Genomic DNA, 11,726 nt, shown 5'->3' with positions numbered 1-11,726 from the left:
CCCTATCGGCCCTACTCTGTGTGTGACAGGGGGGAGCTCCCCAACCCCCTGATCGACCCTGCTCTGTGCATGACAGGGGTTGGCGCCACAACCTCCCCATTGACCTTGCCTTGAGTGTGACAGGGGGTGGTGCCCCAACCCCCCAATCGGCCCTACCCTGAGCATGACTGAGGGTGGCATCGCAACCTCCCGATCCGCCCTGCTCTGTGCATGGCAGGGGACGGTGCCCCAACTCCCCAATCGGCCCTGCTCTGAGCCCGACCAGGGGCTGCACCTAGGGATTGGGCCTGCCCACTGCCACCTGGGAGCGAGCCTAAGCCAGCAGGTGGTTATCTCCCGAGGGGTCCCAGACTGCGAGAGGGCACAGGCCGGGCTGAGGGACCCCCCTCTCCCCCCCCGAGTGCACAAATTTTTGTGCACCGGGCCTCTAGTATATATAAAAGCCTAATATGCAAATTTTCCCTTCAGGAGTTTGACTGGGAGTTCAATTGCTCTCTATGATGTGCGCTGACCACCAGGGGGAGGCATGGAATGAAGGAAGGCCCCAGCCAGCAACCTGAAGGTCCCAATCAGCCCTGATTACATGCCAAATTTTGTGCACGAGGCCTCTAGTTTTCTTATAATCCTTGGTGTTTCTGTGATGTCAGTTGTTACTTTAATGCTTTCATTCCCGATTTTATTTAATTTGGTTCTGTCTCTTTGTTTCTTTATGAGTCTGGCTAATGGTTCATCAATTTTGTTTATCTTTTCAAAGAACTAGCTCTTGATTTCACTGGGTTTTTTTGTATTGTTTTTTCAGTCTCTCTGTCATTTATTTCTGCTCTAATCTTTATTATTTCCTTCTTCTACTTATTCTGGGTTTTTCTTGCTGTTCTCTTTGTAATTATTTAAGTTTTAGGGTTAAGTAATTTATTAATCCTTTTTCTTGTTTCTTGGAGTAGAACAAATTCATAGCCTGTAGTGCTATGAACTTCCCTCTCGGGACTGCTTTGCTGTGTCCCAAGGATTTTCGATTGTTGTGTGTTCATTTTCATTGTTTCCAGGGAGTTTTTTTATTTCTTTCATAATCTCATTGGTATCCCATTCATCTATAATAATAAAAGTGTAATATGTTAATTAGACTGGACAGCTGAACAACCTTCCGGACGAAGTTTCCATGGCAGGGGATGAGGCAGAGGCGATTAGGGGTGATCTGTTAGGCAGGCAGTGGGGCTAGGGGCGATCAGGCAGGAAAGCAAGCAGTTAGGGGCAGGCAGGCTGGTGAGTGGTTAGGGGCGATCAGGCAGGCAGGTGAGCAGTTAGGGGTGATCAGGCAGGCAGGCAAGCAGTGAGGGGCATCAGGCAGGCAGGCAGAGGCAGTTAGAGGGGATCAGGCAGGCAGGTGAGCAGTTAGGAGCGATCAGGCAGGCAGAAAAGTGGTTGGGTTGATCAGGCAGGCAGGCGAGTGGTTAGGGGTGATCAGGCAGGCAGGCAAGTGGTTAGGGGTGATCAGGCAGGCAGGCAGAGTGGTTAGGGGGAATGAGGCAGGCAGGCAGGCAGGTGGTTAGGAGCCAGCGGTCCTGGATTGCAAGAGGGTACAGGCTGGGTTGAGGGACCACCTCCACCCCTGCCCCCCATGCAAGAATTTTGTGCACTGGGCCTCTAGTTGTTTAATAACGTGCTATTTAGCCTCCACGTATTTGAATGTTTTTTATTGTTTTTACTGTAATTGATTTCTAATTTCATTCCATTATGATCTGAGAAGATATTTGATATGATTTCAGTCTTCTTGAACTTGTAGAGCAAGCATGTCAAACTCACGGCCTGTAGGCCGTATGCGACCCACAAGGAATATTTTTGCAGCCCAGCCGATATAACGGTATGTAAGAAATGTTTTAATAAAAATGTCTTAACTTAATTTTTACAATATCCTGTTATACATAATTACTAATAAAGAACTACAACATTCGCTAATGACTGATTACTATAATCGTGTTACATTCATTTCCATTATGTGCCTTATGCGCAGGTGCACCATTTCTCTATTCTCACACTAGCAGCAAATATTTTAGCAGCCAATTGCCATGTCATTAGTCTTGTACTGACTTGTTTGGTGTGCACAACAGGAAATATTTTGCTCTCGAAGAACAAGAAAAATAGGTTTATTTACATTAAGCTTATTAATTTGTGCAGTTAGTGTCTGGTAAGTTAAAGTTCAAAAAATGTTAATTTTTATTAAAATGTTCTATTATTTTATGCTAGCGATTATTCATTTATTTCAGCCCTTTGTATTCAGCATGTTTCTATTGAAATCAAGTGGTAGTAAAAATAAACAAAAAATTGCTGACAAACATAGAAATTTCCAAGAAAAGTGGAAATTGAAGTATTTTTGCTGTGAAGTAAAAAAATAAAATAATCTGTTTGATATGTCATAATGCTATTTGTATACCAAAGTTACACAATATCAATCGTCACTATGAATGGCATAAATCAAAATGTGGTAATTATGAGGGACTAGTGAGACAAGAAAAGTTGAAAGAGCTCAAGTTGGGACTGAAAAACAGCAGTTCATGTTTACTAAAGTATAAGAAAGTGAAGCAGTGGTGCACGCAAGCTACGTCTTGTTGGAGTTGATAGCTAAACACTGGAAACCTTTTACTGTAGGTGATTTCATCAAGGAATGTATAATTAAAACTGCAGAAATTGTTTGTCCTGGAAATGTGAAGTCTTTTCAAACAATCTCTGTCTCGAAATGCAGTTGTGGAAAGAGTTACTGATTTGGACGACAATATAAGTATTCAGATCAAAGTAAAATCATCTAGTTTGGAAGCTTTTTCCATTGCCTATGAGGGGAGTACGGACATGGGAGGCGTAGCTCAATTAGCAGTGTTTCTTCATGCTTGTAACACGGATTTCAACATTTTTGAGGAATTATTGGAACTAGTACCGATGCATAACACTAGTACAGGACAAGATACATTTAATTGTGTTTTTAAACTTCTGTAAAAATACAATCAACCTCTCTCAAAATTAACTTCTGTAGCTACAGATGGCACTCCAAAAATGACCAGGAAAAAACAATGGTTTTGTGGGATTACTGCAAAAATAACAAAGCGAAATTTATGGCAGATCCAAGATTCATCATACAAATTGCATTATACATCAAGAAGTATTATGCGCGAAGGTAATAAACATGGAAAATGTGTTGACATCTATCAAAAAAATTATCAATTTTATAAGATCTCCAAGTTTAAATGAGCGACAGTTCTCTGCTTTCTTAAGTGAATTAGACAGCGGATATTCCGGCTTGTCCTACTATACCGAGGTACAGTGGCTATCCTGTTCCAAGGTTCTTAAACAATTCTGGGACTTGAAAGAAGAAATATGTCAGTTCTTAATAACTAAGAATCAAGACACAAGCCTGTTTTTTGACACAATATGGCTGCAAGATTTATCTTTCTTGGTTGATATAACAAAACACTTATATGATTTAAACTTAAGACTGCAAGGAAAAGATCAGATTATTACAAACGTGTCTGACCAAGTCAAAGCATTCAAATGTAAGCTAGTTCTTTGGGAAAAGCAGTTGAAAAATGAAGATTTAATGCACTTTCCGACATGCAACATGAACAAATCAAGTTTAGGTGAAACTGCATTGCATCAAAATACACAGAAAAAATTTTAAGCCTTAGAACGGAATTTGAAACAGATTTTCAGATTTTAAATGTTTGGAAGACAAGTTTTCTTTGTTTTCTTCGATTTTTCCAATAAATATAGAACCAATACCTAATCAAATGCAAATGGAGATCATTGAGATTCAGTGCGATTCAGATTTGAAGGCAAAATTCAGTGAAGTTGTTGTGCCTGAATTTTACAAATATTTACTTGCCAGGCTTGAAAATACTCGAAAATTCGCATATGAAATTATTTTCCTGTTTGAAAGTACTTCTCGGTGTGAGCAATTACTTACAATTCTGAAAGGAAATAAGTCTCCTGTCAGATCCAGAATTACTGACACTCACCTTGGGTCAGTTTTGAGAGTAATCACTACGAACAAGATTTCCCCCAAAGTAAGAATGATAATAGCAGAGAAGAGATGCCAAGTGTCAGGAAGAAAACACTAATTTTATGATTGCTCTTGTTCTTCTTTTTTTACTATACTTTTCAAAATAAACCTACATTTCTATGAAAGTTGAAGCTTTGGGTTTTTTGCGGCCCACATAAACTTAAACCTTGTTTATTTGGCCCTTGTTAGCCTTTGAGTTTGAGATGCTTGGTCTAGATCAGTGGTTCTCAACCTGTGGGTTCTCAACCTGGGAGGTCGAACGACCCTTTCACAGGGGTTGCCTAAGACCATCGGAAAGCACATATATAATTACATATTGCTTTTGTGATTAATCACTACGCTTTAATTATGTTCAATTTGTAACAATGAAAATACATCCTGCATATCAGATATTTACATTACAATTCATAACAGTAGCAAAATTACAGTTATGAAGTAGCAATGAAAATAATTTTATGGTTGGGGGTCATCACAAGATGAGGAACTGTGTTAAAGGGTCATGGCATTAGGAAGGTTGAGAACCACTGTTCTAGATGATCTATCCAGCTGGGTGTTAAAGTCCTCTACTATAACTGTATTGCTGTTGATCTCTTCCTTAAATTCCTCCAGTTTTTTTTTTCCTATATTTAGGTGCTCCTATATTGGGTGTATATATGTTTACCAGGGTTACATCTTATTGTTGGATTGATACATCTAGTATTATGTAGTGACCTTTATTGTCTCTTGTGATAGCTTTCATTTTGAGGTCTATTTTGTCAGATCTGAGCATTGCCACCACAGCTTTTTTTTCATTTCTATTTGCATGGAAAATTTTTTTCCATCCCTTCATTCTCATCCTGCATGAGTCTTTTGTTCTGAAGTGTGTCTCTTGTAGACAGCATATATTTAGGTCATGTTTTCGTATTCATTCATCTACCCTATACCTTTTAATTGGAACATTTAATCCATTTACATTTAAGGTCATTATTGATTGGTACTTATTTATTGCCATTTTTATTATTTATGCCTATGTTTCTCTCCCTCTCTATTTCTTTTTCTCATTACAGCAGACTCTTTAGCATTTCTTACAGTGCTGGTTTGGTGATGACAAACTTTTTAAGGCTTTTTTGTCTGGGAAATTCTTTATTTCACCATCTATTTTGAATTATAGCCTTGCTGGATATTGTAATCTTGATTTCACATTCTTGCTTTTCATTACCATGAGTACTTCATGCCATTCCCTTCTGGTCTGTAGAGTTTCTGATGAGAAATCAGCTGACAGCCCTGGAAGCTCCTTTAGGTAACAGTTTGCTTTTCTCTTGCTGTCTTTAAGATTCTCTCTCTTTGTCTTTAGTTTTTGGGATTTTAATTATGATGTGTCTGGGTGTGTGCCTGTTTGGGTTCTTCTTGCTTGGGTTTTCTGTGCCTCCTGAACTTGTGTGACTTTTTCCTTCACAGGTTGTGGAAGTTTTCTGCCATTATTTCTTTTTCTTTCTTTTTTTAAATATACATTTGTGTGTTTTCTTTTAATATATTTTTATTGATTTCAGAGAGGGAAGAAGAGGGAGAGAGAGGTAGAAACATCCATGATGAGAGAGAATCATGGTGGATTGGCTGCCTCCTGCAAGTCCCCCACTGGGGATCGAGCCCACAACCCGGGCATGTGCCCTTGACCAGAATCAAACCTGGGACCTTTCGGTTCGCAGGCTGACGCTCTATTCACTGAGCCAAACCAGCTGGGGCTCTGTCATTATTTCTTTAAATATGTTCTCTATCCCTTGCTTACTCTCTTCCCCTTCTGGCACACCTATTATGCAAATACTAGAAGCCGGTTGCACGAAGAATCATGCAATAGGCCTTCCTTCCCTTGGCTGCAGGCACTGGTTTTCCTCCGGCACCCGGGACCCAGGCCTTTGGTCCGGCCACAGTGGAGAAGCCAAGCCTCTTCAGTCTTCAGTCTTCACTCCAGCCGGAGCCTTCAGTCTTTGCTCCATGCCTGTGTATGCAAATTAACCACCATCTTTGTTGGGTTAATTTGCATACTCATCCTGATTGGCTGGTGGGCTTACGGAGTGACACCAATTTGCATGTTTCTCTTTTATTAGTGTAGATTGTTATGTTTCATGTCCCACAGCTCCCTTGTGCTGCCTTCTATTTTTTAATTATTTTTCTTTTAGGTTCTCTGATTGTGTCATTTTTTCTACCCTGTCTTCTAATTCACTGATCCAATCCTTGGCTTCAACCAATCTGCTGTGTTTCTCTTCTACTATATTCTTTATTAATGCTATGTCATTTTTCATAGTTACTATATCTTTTCTCATGCTGTTGAGCATCTTTGCCATCATTATTCTGAACTCTGTGTGATAAATTTCTTATTTCCATTTCATTTAGCTCTTCTTCTGGAGAATTTTCTTGTTCTTTCATTTGTTTTTGTTTTTGTTTTTGTTTTGCTTTATGTGGTGTTTTGGGGTTTTTTGTCTCCCCATTTTGGCTGCCTGTTTGGGTTTGTGATTATGTATTAGGTAGAACTGCTATGCCTCCCAACCTCTAGAGCAGGACAGTGTCAGATGCTGTTTTTGACTGGCCCTGAATACCCTGTTTGGAGCTATCAGCAGTATACAGTTTGTGGCTCACTCTGCTGAGGCTGGGTGCCTTTGGAAAAGATCAAGATGTGCACCAAGGTCTCCTTTTCCTAGCCATGAGGCCTGAATTAGATCAGGCAAAGATTCCAGAGACCCACCTCTGCCTGCAGTCTGGTTGTATTTCATTTGATTTACCTCAGGCTATTGACTACAGGCTGGGTGAGAAGTTTTTCCAACAACTTGGGGCAATTGCTTCTGCCTAGAGGCTAATTGTTATTCTCAGTCTCTTAATGGCCCTCAGAAACTCCACAGAATGGGGCAAAGGGTTTTTCAATAGGGTGTGACAACTGCCTCCCCCCCAGGTAAAAACCACCTGGATAGCAACGGTCTACCAGAGGAAGATGTCCTCCACAGCATGAGGGAATGACTCTGCACAGGAAATCGGGGTGTCTGCCTTCTGAGATCTAACCCCAGAGCCCCCAACCCTGGCTTCTGCTCACACAGCTCCAGTCCACTCTGCCCTCCCTCTGCTGGAGCACAAGGTGAGTGGCTGCACTTGAAATTTTGTGCATTGGCCCTTTAAGAGGGTGCCTCTGTTTCCAGCTGTCTCTCCCTGGCAGACAGCAACCCTGCTGCTTTTCACAACCAGATGTTATGTGGGCACCTTTCTCAGTTCTGTTGCTCTCTGCTGGGGGTCCCAGCTTGTGTTTTAGACCCCAGAGTTCTCATTGGGAACCCCCCACAACTGAGATATTCCCCCGGAACTTCAGCTGCTGTCTGTGGGAGCTTGGCCAGCCCTTGTGCACCTCCGCCCTTCCTACCAGTCTCTATGTGGTCTCCACTTTATGTCCTTGGTTATCAGGGTTCTCTCCAGCGAGTCTTCAGTTGATTATTCAGGATGGCTTTTCTGTATTTTAGCTGTAATTCCAGTTTGGTCCTGGGAGCATGTCTATGAGCTTCCACTTTGCTGCCATTTTGGAATCCTCCAGACCAAATAATTTTGTAGGCCTTATCTGGAGAGCATGTTTTAAATGAATGTAGAGGAGAAAGGAAGGGAGTTGAATTTGCTTACTTATTCAGATAATTAATAGGTTGACCTTAATTGGTTTAGATGTTAACCTTTTGAAAACAATCTGTAGATATAGAAACTGTGTACATTTAGTACCTTTGAACACATGTTTACCAATCATAGAAGTTGATGACTGTTTTGGCACAAGGATGTGTGCTCAGTTTGAGGTTCAGGCAGCTCTGTCTATCTGATTTGTGACCTTGGTCATCTGGTCCCTTGCTGGGGGTTTTTAGTTCCAGCTCCATCTTGGCTGCTTGCTACTCAGGCACCTCTCTCCCAGAGCCCTGGTGGGTACTGGGGCTCTGAGGGCTTTGTTAACCCTCAGCGAAGTCCTCTTGGTTGTCTGGGCCCAGTTTCCTTTAGCTCTCAGCTCTCCCTGCCTTCTTAATTTCGACATCACTCCATCCCATGGGATCCTGTGGGCTGGGCCCACCCCTGAAGAGGGATTCTCAGCAGTTGACTTCAGCTTCCTTCCTTCCCACCTTCCATGTAAAATGATACCATTGGACTGGACTGACTCCAAATCCCTTCCTTCTTTAATTGCCCATAGGACTAACAAAGGTGCCACTGAACGATCCTAGCAGGAGCCCTCCCTGAAATCCTGGCGGGAGGAGCATGTAACTCCACATCCTGTGTTCACACAGCTTTTCTCTTACAAGATTTGGATGGTGTCTGGACAAAGTTAGAAAGCCGAAGGAGCCAGGCAGGGAGCCGTGGAAAATAAGGGCAGGACAGAAGGCAAGTATTCAAGGATGAACTTGCCATCTGAGGGCATGCCCGCCAGACTCAGGGCTGCTTGCAAAGTGGATTTGTCATCGTGTTCTCTCAGGCTTATAAGCAGCTCATTGTTCTCAGAAGACAGCAGCTGCTTCTGGGAGCTTTCAGCATTTGGGTGTGACAACCCAAGCTAGTTTTCAGCATTAGGAAGGGAGGGAGGGAGAGGCCATTCTGGGCAGGGTATTAGTTTTCTGTTGCTGCTGTAACAAATCACTACAAGTTTAGCAGCTTCAAATGACAGTTTGTTTTCATACAGTTGTGTAGGTCAGAAGCCTGGTGCCGGCCCTCACAGGGTCACATTTCTTTCTGGAGACTCTGGGGGAGGATCCCTATTCTTGTTCATGAAGTTGGCAGGACTCAGTTCCATGAAGTTGCAGGACTGAAATCTCCATTTCCTTGCTGGCCATCAGCTGGGACTGCCCTTAGCGGCTGGAGGCCTCTCTCTGGTTCTTGTACACAGACCTTTACATCTCAGAACCAGCATCAGGACTTCCCCTCTCACTGCCCTCTTGCTGACCTTTCTTCCACTGTCACTTCTCTCCCTCTGGCCATAGCTAGGAAAGTCTCTCCACCTTTAAGGACTCCTGTGATTAGGTTGGGACCACCTGCATACTCTAGGATAATCTCTTCCTTGGAAAGTCCTTAACTTAATTACATCTCAAAGTCCTCTTTGCCATGTGAGGTAACATTCATAGGTTCTGGGGATTAGGGTGTGGACATCCTTATGGAGCCTGTATTATGCCTCCCACTGTCAAGTTAGGCTATGTATTTGGCTGATCCTCCACTCGATGTTACACAGGGACAGCAAACCTTCCTCAGGTGACGCAGACCTCCCATGCATGTTGAGAGACACAGAGTTGTGTGAACTGCAGCAGGCCAGTGCCAGCTGGGCACTGTGCAAAGTGCGACCTGAATATCATTGTCCTAGGCACTTTATGGTCAAATCATCAGATTCGCTGAGTAGCTACTATTGTTCCCATGGGTTTGTGAAATGCAGTTATGCAGGCTGGCTCATAAAGCATTTTTTTTTTTTTTTACAAGATCTGACACAAATGGAACCCACTCATCCTGCTTTTCCTGTTCCAGCTTTGCCGGGCAGAGTCAGGACCCCTCTGGAACTCCATCCACTGCCAACTCCCTGCCTCCCACCAGTGTGAGAGGACTGAAATCCTCTCTGTTTGAACCCACAGAGTCAGTGTTGACTTGACCTGAACTCCTCTGTATTCAAACTTGCGCAATGCCTGCAATGCCCAACCCTTTATATCTCCTGCAAGGGCCTGGCAACTCCTCCTCCTTGTCCTTCTAGCCAAGCGGTTCTCAATGTGTGGGTCGCGACCCCTTTGGGGGTCAAACGACCCTTTCACAGGGGTCGCCTAAGACCATCGGAAAACACATATATAATTACATATTGTTTTTGTGATTAATCACTATGCTTTAATTATGTTCAATTTGTAACAATGAAAATACATCTTGCATATCAGATATTTACATTATGATTCATAACAGTAGCAAAATTACAGTTATGAAGTAGCAACGAAAATAATTTTATGGTTGGGGGTCACCACAACATGAGGAACTGTATTAAAGGGTCACGGCATTAGGAAGGTTGAGAACCACTGTTCTAGCCCCTCTGCTCAAAGTGCATGTGAAGACATCATCGGAGGGCTGTGGGAAATGCAGAATCTCAGGCCCCACCCCAGACCTACTGAAGCCAAAGCTGCATTTTAATTCCATCCCAGAGGATCATGGGCACTTTAAAGTTTGAGCAGCACTAAGTTAGGGCCTCCTCCTCCATGAAGCTCTTCTCGATTGCCCAGACCTAGCTAAATAAGCTCTTCCCACAGCTCCCATTGTGTCGCATTTGGACTTTTTTCATAAGAAGGGAATATAACTGGATGTTTAAAGAGACTTTTCCTGTTGTCTAGAAATTTCAGCAGAGGCCTCAAAGGCAGAGAACAAAGTAGTCAGTGCTGAGAAGGCTCCAGTCCACACGCAGGGCGGAGACCCCACGCAGGAGAAACTCGGAGACTGTAAAAGGTCCTCGATTCTCACGGATGAATAGCAGGTCAGGGGGGTTTCTATGGAGGGGGTTGACTGAGGTCCTGTGTCCCCCTCCCCCCAGTGCCCTTCCATGGGGGAGGGGAGACAGGTGCTTCCTCCTCAGCTCAAGGTAAGTAAGAAGGGCTTCAGGGGATGCTTTCTTTGTACCTTTAAGTGTTTGGGGAAACAAGAGACCTGGTCCGACAGGGCAGGGCTGCGCTGGCCAATGCTGCTCTGTTTCAGAGGGCAGCGACGCAAAGGCACGTGGTCCCATGGGCCAGGTGTGGGTCACGAGGTGGGGAGACTGCTGGAGCCGCCCTGAAAGGAGCCCCACCCAAGGGCGTGGGGAAGGCAGACAAAGGGACCCCGCAGAGATGGGTCATGAAAACCCAGAGGCTGGAGGGCTGCTGCAGTGCCCTCCCCAGCGCGCACACACCCCTGCCTCACAGTGAAACTAGTGGGTAGGGGGCCAGATTTAACACAGATCCGAATGGCCGTTTAAATTTGAGTTTCAGATAAGCGCTGGATGAGTTTTTCATGTCACTTGCAATATCTGAGGCATACTTACGCTAAACATTTATGTATTGTGCATCTGAGCTTCAACTGTAGCTGGGCTTTTTCTATTTTATCTGGCAACCCTAGTTGGAGTCATGGCAGCGGAAATTCTCATGGCTTCACCCAGAAATGCACAGAAGTGTCCCAAATAGAAGTTAGTTATTGACCCCAATGTCAGGTCCCTCCTGAAGCTGTCAAATAAGAGTTTCTGCTCCTTTACCCGTGTTCCTACCCCCCTCCTCTCTCCCCACCCCTCATCGGGAACCCAGGCTAGTGAGCGGGAGGTGGGAGAAGGGAGGGTGCCTGCCGATGACCACACCCACACCCTCCCACCGCTGCAGACACGCCCAGCGAGAGAAGGGGACACTCTAAGAAGTGAATGGAGCATTTTGATTAGTAGCTGGACCAGACTACTGATCAACTGCTGTTCTTGTGATTGAAGGGGACCCCTGTTTGATGTCTGCCCGGGATGCCACGCAGGGGTGGGGAGAGAGGCAAACCGGAGCCAGGTGAAAAGACGGCGGCTGAGAGATTAGAGTTGCTGCATGATTGCGCTCTGCTGAATAATTTCTTGTTTGCACATCCATCTCTCTCACTCATGTCCTGTTATTCTTCTGTGTCCCCAGTGCCTGGCGTTATGTGGTAGGTGCTCAGTAAATGTTTGTGTTGAGTGATGAAA

The sequence above is a fragment of the Myotis myotis genome, unplaced genomic scaffold, assembly GCF_014108235.1.
Source record: "Myotis myotis isolate mMyoMyo1 unplaced genomic scaffold, mMyoMyo1.p scaffold_m19_p_8, whole genome shotgun sequence".
Taxonomy (NCBI): domain Eukaryota; kingdom Metazoa; phylum Chordata; class Mammalia; order Chiroptera; family Vespertilionidae; genus Myotis; species Myotis myotis.
The sequence above is the reverse complement of the archived record's forward strand: the minus strand, read 5'-3'. Positions refer to the sequence as shown.